This window comes from Podarcis erhardii, assembly GCF_964252035.2.
Source record: "Podarcis erhardii genome assembly, chromosome: 2".
Taxonomy (NCBI): Eukaryota; Metazoa; Chordata; class Lepidosauria; order Squamata; family Lacertidae; genus Podarcis; species Podarcis erhardii.
In genome coordinates, this window is record NC_138498.1 from 50,312,069 (window position 1) to 50,325,259 (window position 13,191).

Genomic DNA, 13,191 nt, shown 5'->3' on the forward strand with positions numbered 1-13,191 from the left:
AATAGCATTTGATGTCTCAGTGAAGTATGCTTAGGATTTCAGTCTTTCTGTCCCTTCCCTCTGAGAATATGAAATTAAATGGGTCATGTTCTTTGTGCAACCCTTCTATGCCATGGTGCTAAGGTCAGAATCCCTGTGCGTCAGGGACTGGACAGTGGACTCTTAAGGAAATGATGAAATAGAGGAGGTAAGCAAGAAGGTAGAAGCAACCCCATGTGGCCCTGCTTCCTTAAAAGCCCTAGGTGACATCCTAGCTGGTGTTGTGCTATCATATTGTATTCTAAGGATTCCAGCCTGGAAACCTTGGTGGAGCCATAGTCCCCACACCCCCAAACACTTGTTAAGAGCTGATGGTTGCTCAAAGGCAAGGCTCATTAGTTACAAGAGACTTCTGCCATCAGACGTTGAACAAACCACATAGAATGAGCTACAGCTCTATGTAAGAGCCAATCTATGGTTGTCTACTGCCAAAGCTATATTTGATTCGGTTCATGTGACTCTCCAGGGTACAAAGCACAACCTGAACTAGATTGTCTTGAACTAGATTCCATGCTAGAACCCTTGTTGGGCTGGACTTCCAGCTGGCTATGAACTTCACCAGGAACAAAACAGACTGCACAATATTAATTCTGTGGAGTAGTGAAATTCATAGGCTGACTAAGACTCAGCCATTGTTTACAATGGCACACCTGAAAGTTGAGACTGCTTTCCTCTTTGCATTTATAATTCACATGCATATCTTCCTACACATACCCTTTTCACATTTGAAAGTACATTAGATTGCCTCTATTGAAAAACTATGGAATACCATCAGATGTGGGTCATTATTTACATCTACATAGCTGTGACATAAGCCCATTTCAGTCTGGGGTTAATGAGTCAGAGAGAGATGGCATTGCTGCAACAGTATCAACCCACAGCTTACATGTGCCCTGGATTTATGATGGTCACTTGAACCATTTCTTATAGCAGTTTACATTTTGTCTTGTCCTATGTTGTCTTTGATCTTTATTGGTGTACAGAGATGCCAAATGCCAAGTTAATAAACTGATTTCACAGATGTGAATGCTGACATGTTAATTTATGAAACCACAGTAGGAGACAGTTCAGTTATCTTTAAACACACACCTTACGGTGAAATGTTGATTTGCAAAATTCAAGAAAAAAGAGTGCACTTTTTCCTCTTGTTGTAAGGCGCCTTTACTGTTTTCAATGGAAAAAATATCTCATTAACTGGTTTCATTCTTCTGGTGCAACCAATTGATGACCAATGCCACCTGTATATTTACTCAGTTATGCCTTAATTTAATTATATTGAGCAGGCTGCTCAATTTTTCCATTTCTTCTATGGGTCAGGGAAACTTCAACAGGAGTTGGGAGGAAGCCAGTCACACAGTGCCCTGGACCAGCTAACCAGAGCAGGGTGATGATAAGTTAATATCATCTTGAAAATTATGTAGTAGAAGGTGAAATCAAGAATGGTCAGAGACAGGCTGCCTCAGAAGCCTAAAAAGGCCCGAAGGAAGGAATGACATATTTCAATGAGTGCTGCATGCTAACTGAATATTTATATATCCTGGACCCTGGCTACCCCTTCCAGGCCCCCACCCTCTTGCTTGATTATGAAGATCCTTAAATGGGCAGCCCTGTGCCTTGGTGTCTGGTCGAGGTAAGGATGCTATTCTTTTGGTCCGGTCTAACTCAGGAGCTGGAGTCCTAGCTTCTCATACTGGAGGGCAATCAACATGTATTTGTGAGAAACCAGATACTTTTCAAATCTGGGCTGCTTGATTGGCCTCCCAGTGAAACTGTTTTCTTTAGGATCACTTCCATTTACAGCTGGTCCCCCCTTTTCAAGACCTTTTATACCAGCAATGTTCCTTCTTCCTTCTGAAGGGAATAGGTTGATAATAATTGTGTCCCAGCACTATAATGATTTGCATCTGGTTTTGCGAGTTCATAAACATGTTGGAAAATGTACAACATCACAGGTACTATATATACACATACTTTTTATTGCTGAATTACAGCTCTTCTATATTAATAATACTTAAATGTATTCTGAGACCAAACAGCAAGATTTTGCTGGAGAAACAGAGGTTGAAGTGCCTTACAAATGAACTTTATTGTCCCACCCTGCCTGAAGTCGTCAACTATTGTTCCTCTGCCTAAAAAAACCACTATCAGTAGTTTGAATGACTACAGACCAGTTGCACTGACTCCAATCATCATGAAGTGTTTTGAGAAACTGGTGCGCCGTCACATTATTTCCTGTCTTCCACCAATTTTTGACAACTACCAGTTTGCATACAGGGCAAATAGATCCACAGAAGACGCTATCACCACCACTCTCCATGCTGCTCTGTCCCATCTGGAGCAGCCGGGGAGTTATGTGAGGCTGCTGTTTGTGGATTTTAGCTCTGCTTTTAACACTATCCTCCCCCATAGACTGGTGTCCAAGCTAGAGGCGATTGGACTCTCCAACTCCACCTGTCTCTGGGTTTTGGATTTTTTGTCAGAACGTTCTCAGAGGGTTAGAGTAGGGTCACATATGTCCAAAGCCCTTAGCCTTAACACCGGCTCACCACAGGGTTGTGTGTTGAGTCCCCTGCTCTTTACTCTCTACACGTATGACTGTACAGCCATCTATTCCAGCAACAAAATCATCAAGTTTGCTGATGACACTACGGTGGTGGGGCTCATTTCAGGAGGGGATGAGTCCGCCTATCGGGACGAGGTGGAGCGGCTCTGTGTTTGGTGTGGAGAGAACAATCTGGCTCTTAATACAGCTAAGACCAAGGAATTGGTGGTGGATTACAGGACAAAAAAGGCGGTCATTCAGCCCTTGTATATCAACGGGGAACGGGTGGAGAGGGTGGCGGAATTCAGGTTTTTGGGAGTGACTATCGATCAGGGCATGACTTGGAGCGCAAATACCACTGCTCTGGTGAAGAAGGCTCAGCAGAGAATTTATTTCCTCAGACTTTTAAAGAAGAACAATCTGAGTGAGAAACTGCTGGTGTCCTTCTACCGAGGCTCCATAGAGAGCATTCTCACATACTGTATTTGTGCTTGGTTCTCCAGTTGTACAGCTAGGGAGAAGAAGGTGCTCCAGAAGGTCATAACCACAGCCCAAAGGATTATTGGTCATCCTCTCCCATCTTTGGAAGAACTGTACGGTTCCCGTTGTCTTAGGAAAGCAAACAACATCCTGCAGGATTCATCTCACCCGGGATACAGTCTGTTTGCACTACTGCCTTCTGGCAGGAGATATAGAAACATCAAGTCAAGGACAAATAGACTGAAAAATAGTTTCTATCCAAGAGCTGTGGCCTTTTTGAATGCTGTAACTCGATAGTGTGACCTGGAAGTTTGATGGGTGTGGGTGTGGGTGTGGCTGGAATGTGGTTTGTTTGGTTGTTGTTGCTGTTTTGCTTTTGTTGTTTTTTTAAGGGATGGCATCCAATTTCGTTGCACTGTGCAATGTTGCACTTGTGTAATGACAATAAAGAATCTATCTATCTATTTGTGATGCAATGAAGGGGAAATTCAGTGGAGAGTAATTGCAAAAACAAAACAGCAATAAATAATTAATATCTCTTTAATTCTTTCCTGCAAGGCTTTAATTGCAAAATGCATCATTGACTGATGTGCTTGAGCTGAGGACATGCTGTGTTAGCCATTACACATTTTATCTCCATTTATTTTATTGTGTGTTAATTTTTCTAACCATGTTGGCTGGTACCTAATGATCTGGAGGGTAGGCTCAGTGCCAGTATTCAAGTCAGGCAAGTGAATGCTGAAGTGGCCAATGGATAAAGGAGCCGTTTTCAAGTGTTCAGCCTGAATATACAAGGGCATAAGGGCTGTAGGGGGCTGGGAGCATACATGCCCTTCCCACAGTCAGTCTCTCTGGCATCCCTCTCTGAAGGGAGCTAGGAACTAACATAGTGCAGTATTAAGAATATATGATTTTTTTGTTATTTTAATGAGGGTTAGTTTAATGAGCAGCACCTGGACACTTGTGACAAATTTTCTATCTCTGTCCCATAGAGCTACAAAACAATGCTGCCCTGAAGAATCACTTATTTGTTTGGGTCATGATGTGTTAAATGCTATGTGATAAATTAAAAGCCAACTGTAATAATAAAACACTCTTTCATGATTTAATCATGAATCAGGGAGCTGACTTGTCACACATTACTCAGAGACTTGGATGGGCAAATTGGGTGGTCTGGACCTGATTCACCTCTCCCCCCCCCCCCCCCGTGTACTAGAATTGGCACTGAGCTGGGCCAGAAGGTCAAGAGAAGATTGCCATTGGGTGTCGGGGGATCAACAAGACAATTGCTCAGGGTGATCTCAGTTCAGCTGAAACTGCAGTCAGTTCAGCTCAGGATTTCCTAGCCTCCATGGTTATGATATGGCTGTCACCAGAGATAGCTGGCCTAACACAAAGAGCAAAGCACACCCATTAGTTTCACTCCAAGTGATGAGAGGGGCTGTCTGAAAGCAGGAGCAGTCCACAGTAATCCTTTCTCATGGTCAGACCACCTCTTTTTAAATCCAAGGGATTCCTCAATGTTCTGGGGAATTTCCTAGCAGAACGCTTCCAAGTGGTCCAGAGATAACCACACCTACTGTGGTAGATGGACCTCTAGTGCCCATTGAGCTCCTCTATGTCCATTTTGCTTTGCTCTATGACCAAACTTTACTTTGAGAGCAAAGTTACTCACATCTGGGAGAACCTTGCTGCCAGTCATTGGCCTCTGTTTAGGGGTCCAATGCCACATTTAACCTTGTGTTATGAGCTCAGTTTTAGCTTATGCAGCCTAATGAATTGGACAGGGTCCTTTTAGAGATGCATCGAGCCATGTGCTCTCTTGATCCTCATTAGGCATGACAGCTATGTGGAATGCTCCTGATACCACTGAGAAGCAACAGTGGAAAGGACATTGTCTTCAAGCCCTACTTATAGATTTCCTGGAAGCTTCTGGTTGGCCACTGTAGGAAACAGGGTACAGTGGTACCTCTGGTTATGAACTTAATTCATTCCAGAGGTCCGTTCTTAACCTGAAATTGTTCTTAACCTGAGGTACCACTTTAGCTAATGGAGCCTCCTGCTGCCAATGCGCTGCCGCCGCTCAATTTCTGTTCTCATCCTGAGGTAAAGTTCTTAAGCCGAGGTACTACTTCTGGGTTAGCAGAGTCTGTAACCTGAAGCGTTTGTAACCCGAAGCATTTGTAACCCGAGGTACCACTGTATTGGACTTCATGGGGATGAATTAAATGTAGTGCTAAGTTGAAGTCCCTTAGCTACTTGTGCTAGCAGAATGGCTTGTACAGGAAGCTAGCATGGTTCTCTTGGTTGGTTGTGCAACAGATTGCTTTAACCCTGATACTTCCTGTTGCAAAGCCAGCTTCTGAGGCACAACAGTTGTGCTAGATTTCATATTACTCAACCATTATTATTGCCCTAGTGCAACAGCCTTTGTGCTGCTGGCTAGAGGATGGTGAATCAAGGCAATGGACTCCAAACTACAGCTCCTATCATCCTTGGACTACAGCTCCTATCATCCTTTTCCATTGACCAAGCTGGCTGGGGCTGATGGGAGTTGTAGTCCAAAAATCTGGAGAGCCCCATGTTGGGTAAAGCTGGCAGACAGTATCAAAATCAGGTGCCATTTTGAGAGCACAACACAGAGCAGACGGAGTCTTTATAATTGTAGCACATTTTTACTTGAGACATCATGATTTTAGTGTCCTGTCTCTAGATCAATATTCTTGCAAAGATTTTACTAAGGCATAAGTTCTCTGTGAATACATTGAACTAGGTTTTGGAGACAAAAATCTTAAGAACAATCAATAGACAATTAAAGAGTATTTTATATCCAACACTGGATTTGTATTTCTGTAGGGCCAAGAGCAACATTGTGTTCTTTTAACCAAAGACAGCAAACCACAGCCCAATGCAAAAAGGATTTCTCTATTGATTTTGGAATATGATGTGCTGAATCAAATGCTATCATTCTAAGGAGATGTACTGTATTAGCTCATCTGTTGGAATATCCTGATATGCTATTGGTCTCTGTGTTGACTACAGAAACCAGTTAGTAGTCTAATAGTGTAAAGTCACTCCATTAATTTGCCTACTGGTTTATATTTGAGGTATGCACTGAATTCAAGATTTGGCTTGGATCTCAATTTGGGACTTTAAAAAAAGGGTTTGCTTTGATCTAAAGTGCTTCAGAATCTTCCAATTTGGCTAAGGGTCTGAGGCCAAATCAACTTCAGAGAAACAAAGTGCCTTGCTTCCCTGCTTCACTATTACGTTGTTGTTTTTTAAAACTCCTATAACTTTCTCTTTCTCTTTTTAAACAGAATTGGATGAAATTTACAGGTGGACTTGACCCTCCATAGTGGATACAACCTGCTAAATTACACACAGATAGGTCTAGGACAGGGGTAGGCAACCTAAGGCCCGTGAGCCGGATGCTGCCCAATCACCTTCTCAATCCAGCCCGCGGATGGTCCGGGAATCAGCGTGTTTTTACATGAGTAGAATGTGTCCTTTTATTTAAAATGCATCTCTGGATTATTTGTGGGGCCTGCCTGGTGTTTTTACATGAATAGAATGTGTGCTTTTATTTAAAATGCATCTCTGGGTTATTTGTGGGGCATAGGAATTCATTCATTTTCCCCCTTCAAAATACAGTCCGGCCCACCACATGGTCTGAAGGATGTTGGACCGGCCCATGGCTGAAAAAGGTTGCTGACCCCTGGTCTAGGAGTTTTAAGACTGGAAACCTGTAATATTTATTTATTTATTTTACAGAATTAGATGGAATTATCAGACATGCTTGCCCCCTTTGAGGGAATGAATCCTTCCAAATTTCAGGATAACTGCGATGGTTCCCTGCAGTGGCATAACTTAGATTTTGAGGATGGAAGTAGGGTAGTGTGATTGTTGTAAGTTTCCGCCTCCCAGTCCTGTACTTTCCCACCCTAAGTCCTCCATTGTTGCTTGCCCTGAGCTGATAATTCTATTTCTTGGAGGATGGGGGGGGGGGACTGTGCCTTTCTGGCCAATACTACCTGACTTCTGAGATCTTAGCAACTCTTCTGCAATCTTCACTTTTAGCAAACTAACATCCCCTACAGTTTCAGTTAGAGGACTGGAAAGTGGCAAACTTTTTCCTGCTACTTCTTCTTCAACAAAAAGAGCCCTTTTTGAACTAGTAGTCACAATGGAGCCCTTCTTCGTCCCTCTTCACACCCTGAAATTTACCTTATCGAGTAAGCTCAGAAGCATCGGTTTTGCTTTTAGCACACACTTGTTTGAGCCATTTTTTGAGGTCTGAGTTGCTGGTGTGCCGCACAATGCTTTGGGACTCCGTGCTTCACTTTGGGATGCCTCTGACAGGCCCAGAATCCCTCTGAATCACCGCACTTTGGTTCAAGATTTGGGATTCATTTTAATCTGCTGCATCCCTATTTTGTACTATGAAAACTATCAGTCAGCTTGGGTTTAGCACTGGTGCAGTGACATCCCATTCTTTGTTTGGTGTATAAAATGGGGGGACAATTTCTGCCAAAGGGGTAGAACCCTCACTGTTACGACATCTTCATGGAAATTGTTTTCCAGTGGATCTCTGTATTTAGGAAGCAAGGCAAGCTCTTTTGGCAGATTTTTGGAGTAAGAACTGGTGTCCTTTTTATAATTTGCTGCTCAATGCTTTTGCATTGTTTTATGATGATATATAGTATCTTATTGAGCACTGCCTTTTGCAAGTTCTCTAGAAAACTTTGCTATACTTCTTAAATAAAATCAACACAGTCTACAATGATGTGGACAGTGGTTCCCCAACTATTACATCATACAATTTTCACATAGCTCACCCTTAAGCGTCATCCAAGACAGTTCTGGTAACAGAGCATAGAATGAGTTTATATGATCCCAGCTTACTTTGTAACGATAAGCTGATTACACTGCTTTTCCAAACTGGGAGGAGTGGTTTGTTGTTAGCAACCTTCTTCTAATAATAAAGCACATCTTATTGATGATCTCTAGTCCAATCTCTCTTCCTTTTTTAAAATACAGAAAATTGCTTGCTTGCAGACCCTGGAAATTTGCTATGTCCTTGTGATGCAGATGTTTGTGTAATTTGTGTAATTGTGTAGGATTGTGTAATTTACAAAAGCTGTGGAGAATCACAGATACAGAGAGGCTGCTGGCAAGCTTTAGCATTCTTTGTGTTGGAAACCAATTGATGCAACTGTATTGTATTACACTTAAATTGTTGTCCTCTTCCTTTAAGAATTTTGCACTAAGGTGCAAGCCCAGTAGTCTCTCTGTTGACTTTATAGGGACTGACACTAATTAGCAAGTGGAATTCCAGTAGTGTAATGAGGGATTCCCATTTTGCCTCCTACAGGAGCTCCTATATCTCTTTAAAAGTAGATGTTGAATGTCAGTGGAATCATCTGCAACAGGGATCTCCAACCTTTTTAAGACCCACTTTTAACTCAAACATGCCTGTGGGGACCCAAGTCTTAATCTTTTACCATGTACAGTATTTGCATGGTGGTAGTGCTCTTGTTATGACCCATCAGTTGAAGTCCAGTGCTGTAGAATAGCATGGGAAGTGGTACATTTGAGGGTGAAACAAAATGGGGATAATTGACAGATATTAGAGGACCATTACTTGAACTAAAGGGGCTTCTGTTAATACAAGGGACTCTGCAAATTCCAACCACTCAGCCACTGAGTTTTGTAATATTTAGATAAGCTTATGCAGAGGGTAAACCCCCTTCTTCTCTTCTCAGAGGAGGTGTGTTTCATCTTTCCCGCCAATGCTGAACTCAAGTACCTCTGTGCCGATTGCTTTGGAGGCAAAGTATGGTTACTGCCATACAAGAATCATACCCAGGATATTTTTTCTGTTTTTCTCCTGACCTGAAAAAAGGGCTGTGAAATATTCCTGACTGGCACTCAGGCTCACTAATCTTGTGCAACATTTTATGGTGAGTAGGGATGCCAAAGAATTCTGATGGAAACAAGAGTGTAAATTGCCAATGTTTATTTGTCCCATATCTGGAAAGGAAATCAACCTAGTGAATGTGTTCAATATTGACTATTGTTTTCAGTCCACAGGTGATGCATAATTGATGAGCCCTCTCCTCAATTTGCACTGCATTTTCTTTGCATTGAAATTAATGGTGTAGAATGATGCAATGATGTAATTAATTACATAAGTAATTGCATACAATTCCACCACAGCAGAAAGCGAGACAATGTAGTTTTTGTTACAATCTGAACTGCAACTCAGTGAAAACTGCAGTACGTGCAGTGAATGTGGGTCAAAATGGAAGTCAATGCCTACTCACATCCCTAATTGCAAGTCTCATTAATTTGTTCTTAATGGTAAATATAAAATGTCCAAGGGACAATATCTCTCTTATGCACATTTCTCCAATATTATTTCCCAATTCTTCCATAGTGCATGTTAGTCTTTTTCCAGCCCGCTCCTAAACCTATTTACTTAGAAGTAAACCCCATTCATTTATGTGGCAAAGTCTGTTTACCTATTATTATTATTATTAAACTACTATTGGGAAATCCCTGTTCTGTGTCAAGATTATTGTGGTATATATACATTTAAAATGTTTTTTGGTGGCTTTCCCAGCCTGTTTTCTGGGATTCAACCTGCTGTGTAATGCTTTTCATCTCTCTTCTCTTCATCAATTTTACATGCATGCTTTGGCTTCAGGGCTATGATCCAAGTCAGTAAAGGGTTTAAAGGAATGTAAATCTGTCAGAATTTACAGTTTGGTATAATTCTTGTTCAGCAGCTCTTAGAAATGTAGAGCAGTATACAAGCAAGCTAATGTTCTTTTTGTTTATATGACAGTGTTTCTGCTTCTCTTTAATTAGATATGCTTGTACTGTCGAAGTACTTGAGAAGAACAAACTATCATTTTTCAGGTTGTGGCTGGTAATTCTTCATCCAGCTTCTCTTTTTCTTTTAAAATTTGTAGACATTAATTTAGTGCAGGTCCCAACAGACTTCATCTTATTTTCATTTGCGTGCTCCTATTTCTCCACCCATTACTGGTTATAATATCTCTTCACTTTCTATAGGTAAAATAAGAGGACTATCTTTTGGCCCGTCTATAGTTCTCCCTTTAGCAATGAGTAAATGGGGGTGGGGTTACATCTGTGGAGAAAATGTACTTCCTTGTCTATGTAAACTAGAAATAGGAACCTATGGCCCTCCAGATGTTGTTGGACTATGGCTTCCATCACCCCTTGACCATGCTCAGCCTGGATAGCTCAGCTGGTTAGAGTGTGGTGCTAATAATGGCAAGGTTGCAGGTTTGATCCCTGTGTAGGACAACTGCATAATGTGGTTGGACTAGATTAGTATTTACCAAACTTGAGTCTCCATCATTCCTGACCACTGGTCCTGTTATCTAGCTTGTAGTCTAAAAATAGCTGGAGACCCAAGTTTGGGAAACATTGTACTAGATTATCCTCAGGATACCTTCCTACTCTGTGATTCTATGAATTTATGTTGGCCGAGGCTGATGGGAGTTGGAGTCCAACAGCATCTGGAGCATCACACATTCCCAACCCCCTGGTGTATATAACTACTGGAACAATTACTTCAACTTGTTTCCTGGGATGTCTGTTGAGAGCAGCTGGTTCCATTTAACATCAGATCTTTGGTTGCATTGGTTGTTATCAGATCAGTTCATCAGTTGTAGCTGTTTTTTGTTTTCTGTAAAAAAAAGCAAGCAAGCAATAAAGACACCAGATTCCCTATCCTCCCCCCCCCCCACAAAAAACCCCAACAACCTTTCGCTGTAATGTTCTGTGCAATGTTTGAATATTTGGCTCTCACAAAGAATTTGAAAATCTTCTGGCAGAGAGCTCCGTTTCAATAAAGTCCCCTCCCCTCTGCCACTTAAAATAGAATATGCCCTGAGAAAGACCTTGGCACTCATTCAGGTAGCAGGTCTATGGATCACTTTGAGGATTCTGCTACTGCTTTTTGCAGATACAAACCCTGAACCCAAAAAGAGTGGCAACAGAAACTCCCTTCATGTGTTACTCATGTGAAAAAGCATGTTGATGTCTAAGTGCCTCAAGCCTTCTCCACTTCAGACATCCATCCTAACATGTGAAAAGCAGGAGTCGAGAGCTAAGTGTTGTCATGAGTGGGGTCAAAGGTGCAGCCCCTTTGCTCCTTAATGTGTGAAACTGACTGGTATTTTCTGGGAAAGAAGGGTAACAAGGAAGGCTAGTTTGCATATCTTCATCCTGGAAAAACCCGCCCAGAGTGGCTGGGGCAACCTAGCCAGATAGATGGTGTGTAAATAACAAATTTTTAATTCTTAAGGTGTTATGAATTGGGGTGGGTAGGCTTTATGCCAGAGCCCCCTTCTAATTCCTGGATCCAGCATGAATTCAATTCCTGGAATAGCCAGGAGGGGTCATTCAGGTAACAAAGGAAGTGGCTCTGTGCCAGAGAACAAATGTGTGCGTCCTGTCAACTGTCTGTTAGTTAGAAAGATAAAGAATTGGAAGTTGTGCGTGCAAGCTAGAAGCTGGAAGCTGGCAGACAGAACTATTCTTGATTTATGATGGAATCTGATGGATTTCTGGCTACAAGAGAAGCAAGACCCTCTTGGTGTGCTAATGCTGTGAACCCCTCCATCATAGGCTCAGGTTGTATGTATGTGTAAATAAGACATATGTCATAAAGACATACAGTTTATTTGTTTACAGTGTCTGCTGTACCTTATTCCAAAGGAAACACGAACCTTGGGTAAGTGCCTGGAACCCCTCGAGTCTCACACCACTCAGAGATTGGGGTGGCATGCAACAATATAGTACAGAATGCATATAATTTTCATAGTGCTTGGAGCCTTGTGTCCCCACCACACATACACAGAAAAGATATTTGTCCTGTAGAAATTGAATTTGTCTCCCCAAACAGAGAGGTGACATGTTCCATTCTGAGGAGTTGACATCTTCACTTTCCACTTCAGATTACTTGAAGAGCCATTTGCTATGTTTTTATCTTCCCAGCAAGCCAAGGCAAGGTGATTCTGCACTCAAATAAGCTTGAGCCACAGGAGGCAGATTAGGAGGAAATAAATGGGCACTTCAATTTTTGTGAATTATGAGAGTTAGTCTGCCCCTCCTATTGTGAAATATGTTCAAGCAGAAGTAGTAATTAAAAGAGGCAAGCTGTATGTATCATTCGGTTTTGTGGGCTGAAAAGGGCTAAATCCAGGAAATAAATATCCAGTTATAGCTGAAATATCCATGCTGATTATGGCTGCAACACTTTTGATACTATTAAATAGAATGAATAAATGGTCCATGTGGAAGATTATATATAGGGGGGAGCAACAGAGTTTATCTCTTTCTACAGTGTGCTTTCTGGGGAACATACACTCATTATTTTTAGATCATGAACAAGAACTGTTGGTTCACTTCACAAAAATATGTGCTATTACCAAGTCTACATGTATGCCTGATCACATGGTACACATGTTGCCATGGAAGCATGTTATTTCAAGTCCATAGGCTGTGTAAGTGTTTTTGTGCACTTTTATCTACACATGAGCACTTTCAATCTAAATCTCTCTTAATGTAACCCATACACAGTAGTGCATAGTGCTTGATGGGATGCATTTACACTGTGTACTGATGTCTAGTGGAGACTGGGCCACCAACCTCACCCAGCCCTCATGTGCCTGATTTCCTGTGTCCAGGAGGTGACACTTCCTGTCATCTTCCTCCTCCTCAGTTTTAGTGATCCCTTGTGGAACTCAGCAGGGAAGAGGAGGACAAAACTAGAATTAGTTGGCTCTGCCTGCCATTAGCTTTGGCGCCACCTACTGTTGACCTCCCTGTCTTGCACTCTTCCAGTCCCAGTGTGCACCAACCACCACTGTTGTTGTTCATGTCCATCAGTTAGTACTTGCCCATCTTCTGGAAGTTCTGGAGACCTGAGGACCATTGTGTGAGCAGGTATTCATTTACCTATACAATTTTTAGAAAACTTTTGTCTGTGGCATAACACAGTAACAAACATTCCCCAAAGCCAACATTTCAAATATGCTACAGAGTGGACAAAAGGCTGATAACATTAATTGACTGGAGGCAGTTTACTGACA

General features: G+C 41.9%; 1 protein-coding gene and 1 long non-coding RNA gene across 9 annotated transcripts in view; one reads left to right on the forward strand and one right to left on the reverse strand.

The window, feature by feature from the left end:
* The window catches only part of KCNIP1 (potassium voltage-gated channel interacting protein 1), a 573,342-nt gene that overhangs the window by 154,124 nt on the left and 406,027 nt on the right, over nt 1-13,191 (forward strand). The window lies entirely within an intron of this gene.
* The window catches only part of LOC309336464, a 63,845-nt gene that overhangs the window by 7,918 nt on the left and 42,736 nt on the right, over nt 1-13,191 (reverse strand). The window contains exons 2-3 of the long non-coding RNA XR_014154032.1: nt 10,667-10,781; nt 8,927-9,047 (exon numbers count right to left, since the gene is read on the reverse strand). This is a non-coding gene — a long non-coding RNA (uncharacterized lncRNA). The remainder of the gene's footprint in view (nt 1-8,926; nt 9,048-10,666; nt 10,782-13,191) is intronic.